Source organism: Oryx dammah, unplaced genomic scaffold (genome assembly GCF_014754425.2).
Source record: "Oryx dammah isolate SB20612 unplaced genomic scaffold, SCBI_Odam_1.1 HiC_scaffold_5, whole genome shotgun sequence".
In the NCBI taxonomy this organism is placed as follows: domain Eukaryota; kingdom Metazoa; phylum Chordata; class Mammalia; order Artiodactyla; family Bovidae; genus Oryx; species Oryx dammah.
Window position 1 is genome coordinate 64,119,008 of NW_024070189.1, and position 16,736 is coordinate 64,135,743.

Genomic DNA, 16,736 nt, shown 5'->3' on the forward strand with positions numbered 1-16,736 from the left:
TTTGCCAACAAAGGTCCATCTAGTCAAAGCTAAGGTTTTTCCAGTAGTCATGTATGGATGTGAGAGTTGGACTATAAAGAAAGCTGAATGCCAAAGAATTGATGCTTTTCAACTGTGGTGCTGGAGAAGACTCTTGAGTCCCTTGGACTGCAAGGAGATCCAACTAGTCCATCCTAAAGGAAATTAGTCCTGAATATTCATCATAAGGACTGATGCTGAAGCTAAAACTCCAATACTTTGGCCACCTGACGTGAAAAACTAACTCATTGGGAAAGACCCTGATCCTGGGAAAGATTGAAGGCAGGAGGAGAAAGGGACGACAGAGGATGAGATGGTTGGGTGGCATCACCGACTCGATGGACATGAGTTTGAGCAAGCTCCGGAAGTTGGTGATAAACAGGGAAGCCTGGCTACAGGGGGTCACAAAGAGTTGGACAGGACTGAGCAACTGAAGTGAATGGCTTAATTTTTGTTATTCAGTTGCTGAGTCATGTCCGACTTTTTGTAACCCCAGGGTGGTGCTAGTGGTAAACTGTTGGGGTCCTTCCATGGACCGGGACCTGGCGGTCCAGAGGCGACGATAAGAAAGTGAAAGAGAAGCTGATACTCCCCGGTTTACGCAGAAAACCAATAAAGCCCTTGGCACAGGACTTGCATCTCTCATGAAGCCACCGGGCGCCTTCTCGAGAGAGTCTTAGAAGCCTGGGCAGGAGAGTGAGCAAGACGGGTCTCTGTGCTCCAAAGAATCAGCTGAGGAGAGAGAGAGAAAGAAAGACATGGGGACCCAAGCTCTGATGGAGCAAAGGTGCTTTAATGATTTCTCTGTGAGTATATAAAGGCTGTGGTACAAGAAGTTTCTTTCGACAATGATAAAGATCAGAAAACTAAATGTATAGCAACTGTCACCAATGGAACAAGTGATTAATAACAGCCAGAAGGTCAGGAGACAACCCATATCACAAGAAAGGGGATTGAGACTAAGCAGTTTTGTCTTAAAGAGAATGTTTACTAAAGGAGATTCAAGCCTGTCTCACACAATGACCTCAGTTCCTGGGAGCAGCGTGCTGTTCCGCTTAAAAAGAAACAAAGGACTTGTGAGAAACGGCACATAGGAATCCTCCTGTTAAACATTCCCTGACAGTAAACTCACCTGCCAATGCAGGAGGCATAAGACATACCAGTTCAATCCCTGGGTCAGGAGGACCCCCTGGAGGAGGCCATAGCAACCTACTCCAATATTCTTGTTGGGAGAATCCCATGGACAGAGGAGCCTGGAGGCCTCATACAGTTCATGGGGTCACAAAGAGTCAGACACACTTGAAGCGACTTTGCATGCATGGACTGCAGCATGCCAGGCTTCCCTGTCGTTCACTATCTCCTGGACTTTGCTGAAGTTCATGTCCATTGAGTTAATGATGCTATCTAACTATCTCATATAGATTTCTCAAGAGGCAGGTCAAGTGGTCTGGTATTCCCATCTCTTTCAGAATTTTCCACAGTGTATTGTGATCCACACAGTCAAAGGCTTTGGCATAATCAATAAAGCAGAAATAGATGTGTTTCTGGAACTCTCTTGCTTTTTCCATGATCCAGCGGATGTTGGCAATTTGATCTCTGGTTCCTCTGCCTTTTCTAAAACCAGCTTGAACATCTGGAAGTTCACAGTTCATGTATTGCTGAAGCCTGGCTTGGGGAATTTTGAGCATTACTTTACTAGCATGTGAGATGAGTGCAATTGTGCAGTAGTTTGAGCATTCTTTGGTATTGCCTTTCTTTGGGATTGGAATGAAAACTGACCTTTTCCAGTCCTGTGGGTACTGCCAAGGTTTCCAAATTTGCTGGCATATTGAGGGCAGCACTTTCACAGCATCATCTTTCAGGATTTGAAATAGCTCAACTGGAATTCCATCACCTCCACTAGCTTTGTTTGTAGTGATGCTTTCTAAGGCCCACTTGACTTCACATTCCAGGATGTCTGGCTCTAGGTGAGTGATCACACCATCGTGATTATCTGGGTTGTGAAGATCTTTTTTGTACAGTTGTTCTGTGTGTTCTTGCCACCTCTTCTTAATATCTTCTGCTTTTGTTAGGTCCATACCATTTTTGTCCTTTATCGAGCCCATCTTTGCATGAAATGTTCCCTTGGTATCTCTAATTTTCTTGAAGAGATCTCTAGTCTTTTCCATTCTGTTGTTTTCCTGTATTTCTTTGCATTGATTGCTGAGGAAGGCTTTCTTATCTCTTCTTGCTATTCTTTGAAACTTTGCATTCAGATGCTTGTATGTTTCCTTTTCTCCTTTGCTTTTCGCCTCTCTTCTTTTCACAGCTATTTGTAAGGCCTCCTCAGACAGCCATTTTGCTTTTTTGCATTTCTTTTCCATGGGGATGGTCTTGATCCCTGTCTCCTGTACAATGTCATGAACCTCTGTCCATAGTTCATCAGGCACTCTATCTTTCAGATCTAGTCCCTTAAATCTATTTCTCACTTCCACTGTATAATCATAAGGGATTTGATTTAGGTCATACCTGAATGGTCTAGTGGTTTTCCCTACTTTCTTCCATTTAAGTCTGAATTTGGCAATAAGGAGGTCATGATCTGAGTCACAGTCAGCTCCTGGTCTTGTTTTTGTTGACTATATAGAGTTTCTCCATCTTTGGCTGCAAATAATATAATCAATCTGATTTTGGTGTTGACCATCTGGTGATGTCCATGTGTAGAGTCTTCTCTTGTGTCGTTGGAAGAGGGTGTTTGCTATGACCAGTGCATTCTCTTGGCAAAACTCTATTAGTCTTTGCCCTGCTTCATTCCATATTCCAAGGCCAAATTTGCCTGTTACTCCAGGTGTTTCTTGACTTCCTACTTTTGCATTCCAGTCCCCTATAATGAAAAGGACATCTTTTTTGGCTGTTAGTTCTAAAAGGTCTTGTAGGTCTTCATAGAACCGTTCAACTTCAGCTTCTTCAGCATTACTGGGAAGCAACAGAACTGGACATGGAACAACAGACTGGTTCCAAATAGGAAAAGGAGTACGTCAAGGCTGTATATTGTCACCCTGTTTATTTAACTTCTATGAAGAGTACGTCATGAGATGCTGGACTGGAAGAAGCACAAGCTGGAATCAAGATTGCCGGGAGAAATATCAATAACCTCAGATATGCAGATGACACCACCCTTATGGCAGAAATTGAAGAGGAACTAAAAAGCCTCTTGATGAAAGTGAACGTAGAGAGTGAAAAAGTTGGCTTAAAGCTTAACATTCAGAAAACTAAGATCATGGCATCTGGTCCCATCACTTCATGGGAAATAGATGGGGAAACAGTGGAAACAGTGTCAGACTTTATTTTTTTGGGCTCCAAAATCACTGCAGATGGTGATTGCATCCATGAAATTAAAAGACGCTTACTCCTTGGAAGAAAAGTTATGACCAACTTAGATAGCATATTCAAAAGCAGAGCGGTGAAGAATTGACGCTTTAGAACTTTGGTGTTGGAGAAGACTCTTGAGAGTACCTTGGACTGCAAGGAGATCCAGCCAGTCTATTCTGAAGGAGATCAGCCCTGGAATTTCTTTGGAAGGAATGATGCTAAAGGTGAAACTCCAGTACTTTGGCCACCTCATGCGAAGAGTTGACTCATTGGAAAAGACTCTGATGCTGGGAGGGATTGGGGGCAGGAGGAGAAGGGGACGACAGAGGATGAGATGGCTGGATGGCATCACGGACTCGATGGACATGAGTCTGACTGAACTCCAGGAGTTGGTGATGGACAGAGAGGCCTGGCATGCTGCAATTCATGGGGTCGCAAAGAGTCGGACATGACTGAGCGAGTGAACTGAACTGACTGAACTATCTCATCCTCTGTCGTCCCCTTCTCATCCTGTCTTCTATCTTTTCCGGCATCAGGGTCTTTTCCAAGAGTCATCTCTTTGCATCAGTGGCCAAAGTATCGGAGCTTCAGCTTTAGCATCAGTCCTTCCAATGAATGTTCAGGATTGATTTCCTTTAGGATGGACTGGTTTGATCTCCTTGCTGTCCAAGGAACTCTCAAGAGTCTTCTCCAGCACCACAGTTTGAATACATCAGTTCTTCGGCACTCAGCCTTCTTTATGGTCCAACTCTCATGTCCATACATAACTACTGGAAAAATGATAGCTTTGGCTAGAAGGACCTTTGTCAGCAAAGTGATGTGTCTGCTTTTTACTTTTTTATTAATATTTTGTCTAAGTTTGTCATAGCTTTTCTTCCAAGGAGCAAGCTTCGTTTCATGGCTGCAGTCACCATCTGCAGTGATTTTGCATCCACTATTGTAGTATAGAGAGTGTTCTCACTGTGCCAGATATGTTCTGTGCTCCACCTGGTCACAACTCCCTCACCCCACCCCATTCTGTTGCATTCTATCTAAGTGTGAAAATTTACTTTTCTCCCTGTTAGCCCAAATTGATTTTTGAGTATTCCATACCAAAATGATCCTGGTTTTCTAGACTCTTTAATTAAACATCTGGTATTTTGTACAGGACCGTTGGAAACTAGTCAGTTGTTTAGGCTTTAACAAGGAGAGTAAATGGAAGCTTCTGCTTGCTTTTCATCACTTGACAACCTCTCCTCCTTTCTAAAGACCATTAACTTAGTTGATATTTTAATATTCATACTAAATTCAAGCAATAAAGATGTATACAAAATCTCCCCCACCTTACATCCTGTGAGGTTCTTTTAATGATTCTAGATACCTTCACAAGCATACATACCAGCACGTGCCTTTTTGTATGATGGTCATGCTATATCCCTCATGATAATCATGAAAAGTAAATTGCTTCCCTGGGGGTAACTTGGGTTCGCTTTACATTTGTCCTTCATCATCTCCTGGAGTTTGCACATAGTATTCTCTGTGTATTACTCCTGGCCCTTTTCAAACAAATGGTCACAGACACTTCGATACACTGCTTTGGTTTAGCACATTATGCAGGTTTTAACATCTTGAATATTGTGCCAACTGTATGCACTTCCAGTTATTTCACAACTAACAATAGTGAGCTGGTGAAAGTATGCTGGGCCTTTGATGTAGCTAAGTTTTAAACAGGGAGACAAAATTAAGTTAATTCACAAGGTGTTTGTTCTGTTTTTGTTTTTAATTTAAGATGTTTGACTATGGTAGTAGCTGGGCACAGTTCCAACATAGGGTGTTTGCGAAGGCCTTGAGAATTTCCCAGGAAGCAGAGCTTTCAGTTTGAGAACTGGAACAGTTGATCACCCCAATATGGGGTTCTGTACCTACCTCTTGTGCATACATAAGATCTCTCCTGCTGTTAGTAACTTGGCAGAATCGAGGCTCTGCTTTGGCTGTCATCTGGGTTTCTGGTGGAGGAGTGTGGGAGGGGAGATGGTAGCTGGATGGATACATTCACACCTGAATCCTAAGTCCTCTTGGTGGACTGGAACCAACCTATATTTAAAAGCCTGTGTCTCTGGGGTTTACTGATTCCCAGTAAAGAGATATTTGTCTAAAGGGGAGGTGAGAAGTAGGAGTATCACAGACAAGTGACAGGATGGCCTGGGGTGGGGGACTTGGGAACCATTTTGATGTCATTGAAGCACAAGGCTGTGTCCTTTCCTCATAAGACAACTGGATGGTGAAGAAAGTGGAAGAGTATACTGAGGCAGGCCTCCTGATTGCTGGTGTGTTGTCCTGGGTAACTGTAGCTTTGAAGTTTCTTCATTAGATACTTCTCTTTTGTTAGCCAGGAGCTTCTTAAAATATAACAGACTTTGAAAGGGCAAACAGATTTAAACTCTCATTCAGCAACTACTTACTGAGCCACCTGTTAGGTGCCAGGTGTTATTCATTTCAGTTCCGTTCAGTCGCTCAGTTGTGTCTGACTCTTTGCGACCCCTTGGGCTGTAGCACGCCAGGCCTCTCTGTCCATCACTAACTCCTGGAGCCTACTCAAACTCATGTCCATTGCCTCGGTGATGCCATCCAACCATCTCATCCTCTGTCATACCCTTCTCCTCCTGCCTTCAATCTTTCCCAGCATCAGGGTCTTTTCCAGTGAGCTGGTTCTTTGCATCAAGTGGCCAAAGTATTGGAGTTTCAGCTTTAGCTTCAGGCCTTCTGATGAATATTCAGAACTGATTTCCTTTAGGATTGACTGGTTGATCTCCTTGCAGTCCAAGGGACTCTCAAGAGTCTTCTCCAACACCACAGTTCAAAAGCATCAATTCTTCGGCGCTCAGCTTTCTTTATGGTCCCACTCTCACATCCATACATGACCACTGGAAAACCACAGCCGTGACTAGCCAGACCTCTGTGCACCTGCCTTTTTGTCCCCCATGTCTTAATAGGCAAGACTCCAGCCTCCATGATATTCCCTGAGTTCCAAAGAACAGAGTCAAACAGTTGCTAATCAAGGGAGATGGTTGTTATTCAATCACTCAGTTGTGAACAACTCTTTGCGACCACATGGACTGCAGCATGCCAGGCTTCCCTATCCTTCACCATCTCCCAGAACTTACTCAAATTCATGTCCGTTGAGTCAGTGATGCCATCCAACCATCTCATCCTCTGTCATCCTCTTCTCCTGCATTCAATCTTTCCCAGCATCAGGGTCTTTTCTAATGAGTCAGCTCTTAGCATCAGGTGGCCAAAGTATTGGAGCTTCAGCACCAGTCCTTCCAATGAATATTCAGGACAGATTTCCTTTAGGATTGACTGGTTTGATCTCCTGGCTGTCCAAGGGACTCTCAACAGTCTTCAACACCACAGTTCAAAAGCATCAATTCTTTGACGCTCAACCTTCTTTATGGTCCCACTCTCAAATCCACATACATGACTACTGGAAAACCCATGAAAGTGAAAAGTCACTCAGTTGTGTCTGACTCTTTGTGACCCCATGGTCTGTAGCCTGCCAGGCTTCTCTGTCCATGGGGATTCTCCAGACAAGAATACTGGAGTGGGTTTCCTCACCATCCTCCAAGGGATCTTCCCAACCCAGGGATGGAACCCAGGTCTCCCACATTGCAAGCAGCTTCTTTACCATCTGAGCCACCAGGGAAAACCCATAGATTTGACTATAGGGACTTTTGTCCAGATAGGCAAAGATCAAGAGAGGAGCACCCACAAAACTATCTGATTAGGAGAACTGACCAGCTAAAACCCTCCACCCTAACACCCCAATCTTGTGAGAAACCCTAGCCACCCTTTTAAATTTTGTAGAGAGAATGCCAGACTGTTACTCCCTGGATCCTTATCACATAACCCTGCCAGACTATGTAACCTTTCCTTATTCCTGGGGTGGGGGTTTGGGATGGCACAGTTCTTGAGGTTTTAGCCTAGTGTTTTGCCCTTTGCCTGGCAAATAAATAAATCCACTCTTTCCTTCTCCTCCAAGACTGTCTCTCTATTTCTGTGCACCAAGAGCCAAGATTTGGGTAGCAGCAGCATCCCCATCTGCAAGGAGATTAAACCAGTCAGTCCTAAATGAAATCAGTCCTGAATATTCATTGGAAAGACTGATGCTGAAGCTGAAGCTCCAGTACTTTGATCACTTGATGTGAAGAACTGACTCATTGAAGAAGACCCTGATGCTGGGAAAGATTGAAGGTAGGAGGAGAAGGGGGACTACAGAGGATGAGATGGCTGGATGGCATCATCACCTCAATGGCCATGAGTTTGAGCAACCTCCAGGAGTTGGTGATGGGCAGAGAAGCCTGGCATGCTGCAGTCCATGGGGTTGCAAAGACTCGGACACGACTGAGTGGCCGAACTGAACTGAATATCCCCAGAGATTTTTGTCTTCACCTGCCGGGACAGAGAGGTTGGGGGCAGCAGGATAGAAGCTGCTGAATGGTAACCTGTTATAACCTAGCCTGGGATTTTCTGACCAAAGCCTGTGGCTGAACCTGAGCAAGCAGGACATGGCTAGGGAAACTGACACAACCATACTGTAGGGACTCATACAAATATCAAAGGGACCTAGTTACCACCAGAGGATCCCCTTCACTTCCTGAGATTTCTTCTCAGTCATCAGAAGGACTGACACAGATTGCCAGCACCTTCCCTCCAGAACTCTGTTTACCTTGCCTGTTAAAACCAGCACAGTATAATCAGACAAGATCTCTTTCTTTCCTTCTGCCACCAGCTCCATCAGCTTATCCCTAATTTTAATCTCCTCAATTGGATTATTCTCAGCAGCATAAACAAACATGGCCCATTATCTTCAATCCTAAAAGCAAACTCCTCTTTTTCTATATACTCTTCTTAGCAAAGCTGCTTGAAAGAAATGTTACCTATTATTTTCATATTATACTCTTTTCTCAGTACACCACTTTGCTGAAATGATTAACTTTATTAAGATTACTTACATACTGCCAAGAACAGCAGATATTTTTCTGAATATTAAATTCCAGTTTCTTGCATTTGAAGCAATTGATCTAAAGTTTCCTGGAAATAATTTATTCTTCCACATTTACTCAGTTGGAGAAGGAAATGGCAACCCACTCTAGTACCCTTGCCTGGAAAATCCCATGGACAGAGGAGGCTGATGGGCTACAGTCCATGGGGTTGAAAAGAATCAGACATGACTAAGCGACTTCACTTTCACTTTACTCAGTTCAGTTCAGTCACTCAATTCTGTCTGACTCTTTGCAACCCCATGGACTGCAGCATGCCAGGCCTCCCTGTCCATCACCAACTCCCGGAGTTTACTCAAACTCATGTCCGTTGAGTCGGTGATGCCATCCAACCATCTCATCCACCTTCAGTCTTTCCCAGCAGCAAGGTCTTTTAAAATGAGTCAGCATCAGGTGGCCAAAGTATTAGAGCTTCAGCTTCAACATCAGTCCTTCCAATGAATATTCAGGACTGATTTCCTTTAGGATGTACTGGTTTGATCTCCTTGCAGTCCAAGGGACTCTCAAGAGTCTTCTCCCACACCTCAGTTCTAAAGCATCAATTCTGCCCCCTCTCCCCTATTTCAGCTCTTATTTTCTTCACGGTACTTACCTGCTTAACAGTCCCTTATTTGTGCTTGTCACATTAGAAGATAAACTCCCTGGTGTCAGAAGTCTTTTTCTTGTTTACCACCGCTTCTAACATGGTGCGGTGCAGCGGGAGCTAGAGAGTATGAGATAAATACTCATTGAAGAACTGGCGAAGTCAAAAAAAAAAAATGTTCTCAAAAAAAAAAAAAAAAAGAACTGGCGAAGTCCATACACTGGCAGTTTTCTGGGCCAGTTAGTGGGTCACTAGTCACAGATTCTCCTGGGGAAATCCTTGACACTCAGTGGCCTCTTGGCTGATTGGCCTTTCTGCCTGGGCATTCAGTAGTCACAAACTGACACCTGCCTTGTAGGACCTAATCAAACCACACTTGCCTTCACTTCACTGATGTCTTCCTGAGTCTGGCTCCTAGAATGCTCAGCATCTCAGGGCCTGGGCTGGAGCTCCATAGGCCAATAGCTAGCAGGCTAGGGTGCAAGCCTTTCAGACAGATTGCTCTGTCTGGTAGTCTCTGTCCCAGTGTCCTGGCTCCAGATTCTAAGCTGGTACTGGGGTCTTCTGATCCCCCACAGAGGCAAACAGTGGGAAGACACAGCTGGAGATTGTAGGTCATGCCTGTCATAGTTTTGTCATTTGCAGAAGAAACTTTGATGCCCTGCACTGCCCTCCTCCTGATTGAGCCTAGTTGACTCCTGCTGCCAGGACTTGCTGTGTGTGAATTCAATTTCCCAGAATGACACTGTGGTCCTCAGGACTGGAACAACCACAGTGTGTGTGAAAAAGCTGTCCCAGCATTCATGCTCTAGTAGTCAGACCAGGAATCTGGACAGGATTCTGGGTCCACAGGGGAGAGAGGGCAGGGCAAAGAGGACAAAACTCGGAGGGGAAAGGCTCAGTAAAGACGCTCCCCTTGGACAGCCTCAGGCACTATCTGCTGCCTAAAACTAGTCAGTGTTGCTAGTTCTTGGGGATTGGCCAAGACCAGCCTGTTGTTGTTGTTGTTCAGTTGCTCAGTTGTGTCCGATTCTTTTCGACCCCATGGACTGCAGCACGCCAGGCTTCCCTGTCCTTCACCATCTCCCAGAACTCATGTCCACTGAGTCGCTAATGACATCCAACCATTTTGTCTTCTGGCATCTGCTTCTCCTGCCTTCAGTCTTTCCCAGCATCAGGGTCTTTTCTAATGTATCAGCTCTTTGCATCAGATGGTCAAAGTATCAGAGCTTCAGCTTCAGCATCTGTCCTTCCAATGAGTATTCAGGATTGATTTCCTTTAGGATTGACTGGTTTGATCTCCTTGCTGTCCAAGGAACTCTCAAGAGTCTTGTCCAGCACTACATTTTAAATACATCAATTCTTTGGTGCTCAGCCTTCTTTATGGTCCAACTCTCACATCCATACATAACTACTGGTAAAATCATAGCTTTAACTATATGGATCTTTGTTGGCAAAATAATGTCTCTGTTTTTTAATATGCTATTAACTTTTTCAAGGAGCAAGTGTCTTTTAATTTCAAAGCCGTAGTCACCAACTCAGTGATTTTGGAGCCCAAGAAAGTCAGCCACTGTTTCCATTGTTTTCCCATCTATTTGATATGAAGTGATGGGACCAGATGCCATGATCTTAGTTTTCTGAATGTTGGGTTTTAAGCCAGCTTTTTCACTCTCCTCTTTCAGTTTCATCAAGAGGCTCCTCTTCGTTTTCTGCCATAAGGGTGGTGTCATCTGCATATCTGAAGTTATTGATATTTCTCCTGGCAATCTTGATTCCAGCTTGTGCTTCATCCAGCCCAGCATTTCGCATGATGTACTCTGCATATAAGTTAAATAAGCAGGGTGACAATATACAGCCTTGACATACTCCTTTTCCTCTTTGGAACCAGTCTGTAGTTCCATGTCCAGTTTTAACTGTTGCTTCTTGACCTGCATACATATTTCTCAGGAGGCAGGTAAGGTGGTCTGGTATTCCCGTCTCTTTAAGAATTTTCCACAGTTTCTTGTGATCCACACAGTCAAAGACTTTAGCATAGTCAATGAAATAGAAGCAACCTACTTCTACTTTTCTGAAATTCTCTTGCTTTTTCTATGATCCAATGGATGTTGACAATTTGATTTCTGCTTCCTTGAATCTTTTCTGAATCCAGCTTCAACATCTGGATGTTCTCTGTTCACGTACTGTTGAAGCCTAGGTTGGAGAATTTTGAGCATTACTTTGCTAGAGTGTGAGATGAGTGCAATTGTGCAGTAATGTCAACATTTTTTGGCATTGCCTTTCTTTGGGATTGGAATGAAAACTGACCTTTCTAGTCCTATGGCCACTGCTGAGTTTTCTGAATTTGCTGGCATACTGAGTGCAGCACTTTCACAGCATCATCTTTTAGGATTTGAAATAGATTAGCTGGAATTCCATCATCTCCACTAGCTTTGTTCGTAGTGATGCTTTTTAAGGCCCACTTGACTTCACAATCCAGGATGTCTGGCTCTAGGTGAGTGATCACAGCATCATGGCTATCTGGATCATTAAGATATTTTTTTGTATAGTTCTTCTGTATATTCTTGCCACTTCTTCTTAATATCTTCTGCTTCTGTTAGGTCCATACCTTTTCTGTCCTTTATTGTACCCATCTTCACATGAAATGCAAGACCAGCCTGTAGGGCAACCCTATACCTGTCCCTGCCTTCACGGGGTACAGTCTGCCCACTCTGAGCACACAGGGGCACCTACATGTTCCCATAAACTTTCCTTCCAGGAGAGAGAGGGGAACAGAGAAGAACCTGTGTTCTTCTGGGAAACCTTGATTTTTCTGCAGTGAGTCAGCCAAAACTAGGTTCAAATCTCACCTCCCCACTTGTCTGCTGTGTGGCTGGGACAATTTTCATAATCCATCTCAGTCTCATGGGCAGGCCCACTCTGGCTTGACAGTCCTCCAATCAAGCCTGTGCCCACAGTTCTGTGATGGTGCTTGGTACAAATATGGATCAGGACATTTTCTCCTGTACCGTTTAAGTTGGATGCCCTTCGACTGAGAGCTTCCATGGCAACTTCCAGCGGGTGGGTCCATAGCCCTCCAGGGGAGACCCAGGGCACTGACTGGCTGTAACAGAATCAAGGAAGCTGACTAGTGGCCGTTTCCATAACGCTGTCTAAGGCCTCAGTTGGATACTTCCACCTTGGGCAGATGAGACACAGGGGCCTTGCAAATCTCCTCCACCTTCCCTCCCAATGTCTTTCAGTACTTCTGTAGACTGGATTGTGGAAGGCTGGTAGCCATGCGAAGGGCAGACTGTGTGCACGTGTGCTCGGTCCCTCAGTCGTGTCCGACTCTTTGACTCCATGGACTGTAGCCCACTAGGCTCCTCTGTCCATGGAATTTTCCAGACAGGAATACTGGAATGGGTTGCTACTTCCTCCTTCAGGCAATCTTCCTCACCCAGGGGTGGAACCCACATCTTCTGAGTCTCCTGTATTCTTTATGCAGATTCTTTACCACTTGAGCCACCTGGGAATCCCTGAAGGGGAGGCTACAGGGGCTTGAAGTTCCATCTGGACTTGACTCTGGACCCATGCTAAGCACGCAACATCCATTTTCATACACCATCCCCCCAACTTTTAAATTGCTATGACTTGTATACAATACACAAATATGATTATAGCTCAGTAAATTTTTATATGTGCATACACCTGTGAAACTACCACCTGAATCAAGATAGGTAACTGCCAGCATCCCAGAGCTTCCCTCATCAGTACCTGCTTTTCCTGGCAAAGGCAACTATTATTCTATCTTCTCTCACCAACATTAGTTTTTGCCTGTTTTTGGTCTTAATTTTAATGGACTCATAAAATAAGTACTCCTCTGTCTACCTTCTTTTGGTCAACATTGTGAGATACACCCATGGTTATATAAGTGGTTTCTTTTTCATTGCTGTTTAGTATTCCATTGTATAAAGATATAACAATTTATTTTTTCATTTAACAGTTGCTGGATTTATTATTTCTATTTTTTTTTCTCTTAAAAGTTACTGCAAACATTCCTAAACATATCTTTTGATGGACATGAGGACTTACTCATGTTGGAGATTAGTCCAGAATTGGGGTTACTGAGCCACTGGGTATATGCATGTTTAGTTTTAGTAGATGTTGTCAATTTTCTGAAATATACCAATTGGTACTCCCACCAGCAACGTGTGAGAGTTCCATTTATTCCACATCCTTGGTAATACTTGGTATTATCACTCATGCTCAGCCATTCTAGAGACTGAAATAAGTTTCATAAAAATTCTGTGAGGTAGGTATTGCCAAAAGCCCCATTCTACAGACATCGAGAGAGGCTAGAGAGGGGAAGCCACAGAGTCCACCCAGATCACACAGGATGTGAAGAGCAAGTGGGCAGCAGCAAATCTATATGATTCCTGTGCACCATGGATGTATGAAATTTTGTCAGAAATTTTGGGTGTGCCAAAATAATAGGTCTCTTTTTTTATATATAATTTTATTTATTTTTGGCTGTGCTGGCTCTTTGTTGCTGCTCTGGATTTTCTCTAGTTGTGGCAAACGGGGGCTACTCTCTAGTTTTAGTGCGTGGGTTCCTCACTGAAGTGACTTTTTCGTGGAGCATGGGCTCTAGGCCACTCTGGCTTCAGTAATTGTGCCTAATGAGCTCAGTAGTTGTAGCTCCTGGGCTTTAGAGCACAGGCCTAATAGTTGTGGTGAATGGGCTTTTTTGTTCTGCAGCATGTGGGATCTTCCTGTTCCAGGGATTGAACCCATGTTTCTTGCACTAGAAGGAGAATTCTTTGCCACTGAGCCACCAGGGAAGGCTGATGGCTCTCATTACTTTCTATAGTACCTACTTCCATTTGACAGCAAAAACATAACCTGTTCATTTCAAATGGTTGTATGATCACTCAGTCATTTCAGGGGTGTGCTCAGTCAAGTTCAGGGTTTTATCCCTCTTCTATCCAGGGTTACAACTATATCCTGAGCTTATGTGATCATGGCATGGAGTGGGAGTTGAGGGGGCTGGAGATTGTCTGGCCCTTAGTCAACATCCATCTTCCTAAACTGCTCATCGAGGCAGGTAGACTTGACCCCTACTAGTTTTGAACTGTCATCCTTGATTTCTACTGTGCCCACAGATGTCTATGTTTGTCCATGGTCTCTGGTTTGGATTGACCAGATTCTTCTAGGTTCATTTGGTTCTGTTTATTACATCCCACAACCTACTGTCTGCCTATCTAGGCCCTCTTTGAGCAACTTACACACCAAGCACAGATTCTCTTCACTCTCAGAGCTCCCAAACCTTTCTGGGGAGTCCTATTCTCCCCTTATCCCTGGGTAGAGGGGATTGGGAGAGGGAATGAGAGAGTCTCCTCTCAGAGACCCACCCCAGTAGCTCACTGTATTGCTCTCTTTGATACAATTTTTTCCCCACCCCCATTCTTTTGGAAAACTGACTCTGGTATTATCATACCTTCTTCCTGACTCTACTATTGGTGACGTAAAATATAAGATATGAGTCCTTTAGCCTCTTGGGCTTTCACTGCTCCAAAAGTTTTCTTGCTCTAAACAGCTTTGGGTTTCGAGAGTCCATTTTGCAAATCAGAATCCAAGAATTTCACTTTTTTTTTTTTTTTTGCATTCGGCACTCTCTCCACAGGAGTAATAAGGAAGTCTTATTTTAGATGATTTTAGATGGAAGACTTAAAGAGTTTGACAACAGGGAAGAAGGAGGGGCTAAGCAGAGGAATGTGAGGCTTAGAGAGGTGAAATAACTTGCCTAAGGTTACATAACAGTCAACAGTGGCTGTGCTCACCACTCTATCAGAAGAGCAAGACTGAGAAAGTTGACACAGCAGAAGAATACAGCCAGTGGATCTCTGACCATGAAGACTGGGTTGCTTCTTAGCTTACATGCTGTCCTATGGCTATGGGTAGTTGTCTGAGAAACGGAATGTGATTGAATTCTGGGCAGGAAAATCTGATTTTAGATCCACTGAGAGGGCAGGTCTTCATACGAATGCTGTCAACTCTTTTCAGCAGTGAAACTCTATTTACAAAGGGAGATCATCTCTAGAAATGAATTCACCATAAAAACCAGATTTTCCCACCTGGACTGTTTGAATCCCAGGGCTTTAGCTTCCCTGGAGGTATAATATGCTGGGAATGGTTAATCAGAAAATATTCCTGGCATTTGAGGAAGGGGCTGAAATTCAATATCTGGGTTGTGGTTACAGAAGCATAGCTGGTGCTGGAAACTTAGCCCTGCTCTGCAGTGGCTTTGTGACACTGGAAAAGTCCTTTCTCTTTGGTTTTAGTAATTGAAGTAAGCATGAGACCTCAGCCTTCTCGATGCCACTTTGGAATCAGCAGAACTCCCCCTCTCACCCCCATATTCCGAGGGGACTCTGTGGGGACCAGTCCTTTCTGATCTGGGCTAGCGATTATGTATATGTGCTAAGTTGCTTTAGTCGTGTCTGACTCTATGCGACCCTATGGACTGCAGCTCATCAGGCTTCTCTGTCCATGGGATTCTCCAGGCAAGAACACTGGAGTGGACTGTCGTTTCCTTCTCCAGTGATTATGTATAGATGAGTGGAAATTCATGTTCCCCAGCCTATAGCTCACAGTTCTGCAACTGTCTTATCTATCCTGAGTGGAGGGTAAGGTTGATTCAGAAAATGTGAAGCTAAATGAGTCACCTTTGACAGACACTGCTGGCCCCTTCTTAGCAGTGCTTCATCACTGAGTTCCTACCATAGTGGTTTCTCAGCTTACCCTTTAAGAATCACTTGAGAGAACTTGTTCAAAGGCAGAAAAACCTGCCCCCAGGGAGTCTGATTCATTAGATCAAGACTGGACCCAGGAATCCTCATTTTTCTTGACCTGATGCCAATTTTTAAGTAAAGAAAATTTTGAATATGTAATACATTTATTTGGCTCAAAATCCAAAAGGTTGTAGAAAGGGTATAAAGTGGAAAATGACCCCAACCCTCTTCTCTCTTCACCTAGTTCCCCTCCCCTGAGGCTAACAACTCTTATGTTTATCTTTCCGGAGATAATCTATGCATATAATAGCTGTAAGGGTAATAAGATCTGCATTTTAAAAACAAGACTTTCAGGGAGTTCCCTGGTTAAGACTTCACCTTCCAATGCAAAGGGAGCTTCCCTGGTCAGGGAGCTAAGATACCACATGTCTCTGGCCAAAAAGCCAAAATAGAAACAATACTGTAACAAATTCAATAAAGACTTTAACAATGGTGTACATCACAAAAAATTAAAAAAAAAAAAAAAAAAAAAAGATTCTCTTGGTGATTCTAATGCTGAGGGCCCACAGACATACTTGGAAAAAGCATACTCTTACTTTATGCCAGGCCCTGTGCCAGATCTTCAGACTAGATGTGTGATTGGCACTGATTAGTATGCTCAACAAGACTAGACGGTGCCACCTGGTATGCCATAAGCAGGGGAGCAAAGGGACTCCAGTGGGTCTTGAGGGAGACCAGAAACTGGAGCTACTGAGGGCAGGGTTGTGCTGTGACAAAAAAAAGTATGAGGGCTGTAGGTCCTTTCATCTTCCTGTCATCAGCTGTGGCACCTGGCAGACACTGGATACCACAGCCTGCAGACAAAGACCTGGTAATCCAAGGAGCTGCTTGGCCTCCCTGCCCAGTCCCATCCCAGAAGAGCTGTAGGCCTCTGCTTTCTTTAGGGGCCCCTGTGTGGAAGTATCTTTTGTCTCTTTG